Source organism: Somniosus microcephalus, unplaced genomic scaffold, assembly GCF_052327205.1.
Source record: "Somniosus microcephalus isolate GS21.2 unplaced genomic scaffold, FLI_Smic_1.0 scaffold1269, whole genome shotgun sequence".
Lineage (NCBI taxonomy): Eukaryota > Metazoa > Chordata > Chondrichthyes > Squaliformes > Somniosidae > Somniosus > Somniosus microcephalus.
In genome coordinates, this window is record NW_028226456.1 from 22,501 (window position 1) to 27,263 (window position 4,763).

Below are 4,763 nucleotides of genomic sequence, written 5' to 3' on the forward strand. Positions count from 1 at the left end.
TTTTTTTCGGCTTGGTGTTTTGTTCCCCGGAGGGTCCCAAGCCCGGACCGCCCAACGCTTCTCTCCCTCTATGCCCACGCATAGAGGGTTGGTAGAAGCCCCATCCTTGGCACGGCCCGGAGGTGTGTATCAGTCGATCATCAAATGACAAGGGTTTCACCGAGATTTTGTTGTCAGGGCGCTCGCGAGGCGACACGCATCGGGGTCAAACGCCTGAGCCCACCGTCCGACACGCACCACGGCCAACAGAGGCAGGGTCTCTGCTGCCACCGATTGCCGGGAGAAGAGAGAGAGTGACAGGCAGACAGACAAGACAAACAAACATGACAGTAGACAACAAGGCCAGAAAAACGAACTGAGTGGGGTACAAGCCGACCGCGTGAAAACACCCCACTGTGGGGGGTAGAAATCCGTGTGGACGGGCAGGTACATTCTCTCGAACGTTCAACTTGGCTGCTGCTGCTGCTGCTTGCTTGCTTGCTTGCTGCTGGCTGCTAACAAGCTCTCGACACCGACAAACAGACACTCGAGTCTTTAAACCGCCGCCCCCCAAACAGCTCGCGGGAGCCAGAGTGGAGAAGCGTCTAGGTACCCTGTACCGGTAAAGGGAGAGTGACTAGATCGACCAAAGTTGCACTACGGGGGGAAAAGAAAGCCGGGCCTGCATCACCGGTTCAAATCCCAGCAGAGCTCACAGTGGCCGTTCGCCGAGGTCCCGACGACGAGCCGCCAGGCAGCACGCGAGCCCGCAGAAGCTCCCTTCAATTCGACTGCGGTGTTAATGCTTGCAAGACGGTGGCAAAGTCCATTGTTGTCCGATCCGGACGAGAAGAGGGGAGCAGCAGAGCTTGCGTGTGAGAGAGAGAGAGAGGTTGAGAGATAGGCTCGGCACAAGATAAGAGATGATGCACGAGACTGGAAGAGACGGAAGTCGAAAGAAGGGCCGCAGGCCAAGGTCACACAGGGGGAAGCCAACGAACAGCAAAGACATGAGGCGGAGGCGTCAGTAGGCAGCAGAATTAGAAAAGCAAAGAGGGCCAGGCTTTTTGTTGCATCAAAGTCAAGCCAGGACACCTCCCCATCTCGCCATCTTCTCTTTTTTTCTCTGCCTGTCATTGAACCGCAAAAGTCCATGCTGAACGAAGAACCACCCAAGCGTGCCAGGGCCGTCCCTGTCTCAAGCCGACCGAAACCAACTGCCGTGCGCACACACACACATCACCTTCTCGGTGCACCGTTCAAATTCCACCCCAACTCCTCCAACTCGGGCTCTCTGACCGATCTAAACTCGTTTGCTATCCCGGACCGGTGCGACTGTTTTGCCTGTTCGTGCGAGTTCGGCGAGTTTTTGTTTGGAATGTAACCTCTCGCCCGCGCAAGAGGCGCCGGACGCGGCCGACCATGGCTCCGGGCAGATGCAAGAAGCAAACCCCGGGAAGCTCTCCTGCTGGTGTGTGTGCGTGTGTAACAGTACAAAAAAAGCCGACACAACGAAAGCCCACCTTGCCGGGCTCGCGACCAGGCCGACCGTCCAATACGATGCAAACGACACAACTCGGACCATTAGCACACCACTTTGTGTGAGGCACAGAAGGGTTTTTTGGTGTTTTTGCATCAGGCTGAGCTCGCGCACGCGCGCGGAACCACCGTCAGGACGGAAGACCAACCAAGTCGCGAGAACACGCTCGGGGTAAAGCTAGCGAAATACGACCTTTCTTTATTAGCCACCACCACCATCACCACCACCACCACCAACAATCGCTTTGTCTTGCTGGGCACATGGCCTCCCCACCACAGAGAGGTTGGTGCCGGGTTCAACTTAATTGTGTTTGCAACCGGTAACCGTCAAGGCAAGAAAAACCACTCACACAACAACAACCTACACCACGCGTGCGTGTGTCTGTCTGCGTGCGCGTTTCTTTGCTGAAATTTGCCAGAGAAATAGCGTCTTCAGCTAGCAGAACGGGACGCACTGAGCACACAAGATTTCGTGCACAAGACGCGGACACCCGCTCCGCTGCCTGAATAGGACCACTGAGAATCACAGGACGTCTCGGACTCACGCGAAAGAGTTTCAAGGACAAAGAGAAGGGCGCGGCCAAGGAAGAAAACACCGGGAGCTGCGCCGACACCCTCTCTCTGACTCGCCGTGTGCATGCCCGTCTTGTCACCAGCGACAGAAACGAGAGGAAACCCTGAAATAGCCTGAACACCAGCCTCTCTCTATACTGGGCCGACCCGGGGACTCCCACTACGGACGCGAGTCACCAAATCGGTCGTACGGGCCCACTGAGCGCACGACACAGGGGAATCTCGTTGCAAACACTGCGTGTGCATACGTTGCTCACAAAGCTCAATGGGGTCACAGGCCCTGACCCGCTCAGAGGCACCTGTGTGACAAGACAACAAATGGAACTCGCTGGAATGTTTCTGCTGTCTTGTCATTTTAGACGGACCCACTGAGCGCACAACACAGTGGAACTCTCTGACAAACACTGCTTGTGCGTTAGCCCCAGTAAACAACTCAGTGGGGTCACAGGCCCTGACCCGTTCAGAGGCACCTGTGTGACAAGACAACAAATGAAACTCGCTGGAATGTTTCTGCTGTCTTGTCATTTTAGACGGACCCACTGAGCGCACAACACAGTGGAATCTGACAAAACACTGCTTGTGCATTAGCCCCAGTAAACAACTCAGTGGGCTCACAGGCCCTGACCCGTTCAGAGGCACCTGTGTGACAAGACAACAAATGGAACTCGCTGGAATGTTTCTGCTGTCTTGTCATTTTAGACGGACCCACTGAGCGCACAACACAGTGGGATCTGACAAAACACTGCTTGTGCATTAGCCCCAGTAAACAACTCAGTGGGGTCACAGGCCCTGACCCGTTCAGAGGCACCTGTGTGACAAGACAACAAATGAAACTTTAAAGACGCTGGCATGTACGTCTTGTTTCTGCTGTCTTGGACGGGCCCACTGAGCGCACAACACAGGGGAACTTGGTGCAAACACTGCGTGTGCATAAGCCATAAAACACAAGCTCAGTGGGGTCACAGGCCCTGACCGGTTCAGAGGCACCTGTGTGACAGACAGCAAATGAAACTTAGACGCTGGAATTATTTATATGTTTCTGCTGTCTGTCTACGATTTCAGATTCACACTTAGAGTTTTTTGTCATTAAGTCATAAAAGCCACAAAACCATTTTAATATGACTTTCCAATACTCTTTGAAAGGTCTCTATATTGATAAAATGAGCCTTTTAGCAAAGTAACACTTTTCGGGCATTTTCAAAGTGCTCCCGCTGAGTGAATTTTGTTCTGAAAATCGTGTTCCCGAAAATCTCCGGGCACCCCGCCAACCCCCCCTGCCAGAAATGACAAGTGTCAAATCAGCGGGTCAAACGGCCACCTCTATCCGACCAGGAGCACCCAAATCGCCGCAAATGGCACTTTTTTTTTTCTTCATCGGGACTTCCGACTAGGTTAATGATTTCCCAAGCTGCAACTCATAAACTATGTCCTGAGACACTTGCCAGAAATGACACATGTCAATTTGGCGGTAGCAACTCACTTTCCCAAGCCGGAAAGCATCACCCGAGGCCGGCGTGAAGCGGCCGAATCTTTTCTCACCGGACTTCCGTGATTTGGTTAATCATGTCTCGAAATCAAAAAATGCACATGTCAATTTGCCGGGAGCAACTCACTTTCCCAGGCCGGGAAGCAACACCCGAGGCCCGCAAAAGGCGGCCGAATATTTTCTCATCGGACTTCCATATTTTGGGGGTTGGATTCTCTCCCGCATTCCAGCCCCCTGGCCACGGGTCGCTCATTCACTTTCAGCCCGGGCCTTGCCAATTTGGTTAATCAGTTAGCCATGCACCAGACTCGGCCTCGCCTTTTTCATTTATGGTTAATGATGTGCCCAGGCTGGGACTTAGTCTCTCCAGCAGCCAAAACTTTTCACTGGTTAATGAGGTGCCCAGCCCGGCACTTAGTCTCTCTCCCCAGCAAGCTTACTTGGTCGGCCGACATTTGGATCCATTTTCGGGGCTTAATCGGGTCGAATACGGTCCCTTACGCAAGGGGAGCCGAAGCCCCGGCCTCTGCCAGGCGTCAGGCTGCCGTTTTTTAAGCCCGACCAAAAACCCGAAAATTGGTTAAAAATGGAAATAAATTTCCACCCAAAAAGGGTTAAAAGTCGGTTGGACGGCAGCCCGGGTCGGTCTCTGCAGACCTGGAGGCCCTAGACAGTAATCTGGAAAACAGACCAAGTCTCGAAAAACCACCTCCTACCATTCTCCAGGTACCCCGCCAATCCCCCCTGCCAGAAATGACAAGTGTCAAATCAGCGGGTCAAACGGCCACCTGTATCCGACCAGGAGCACCCAAATCGCCGCAAATGGGCCTTTTTTTTTTCTTCATCGGGACTTCCGTCTTGGTTAATGAGTTCCCGAACTCCAACTCATAAACTATGTTCGGAGACACTTGCCAGAAATGACACATGTCAATTTGGCGGTAGCAAATCACTTTCCCAAGCCGGAAAGCATCACCCGAGGCCCGCGTGAAGCGGCCGAATCTTTTCTCATCGGACTTCCGCGTTTTGGTTAATCATGTCTCGAAATCGTTAAATGCACATGTCAATTTGGCGGGAGCAATTCACTTTCCCAAGCCGGAAAGCATCACCGGAGGCCCGCTTAAAGGGCCCGAATCTTTTCCCATCGGACTTCCGTGTTTTGGTTAATGATGTCTCGAAATCATAAATG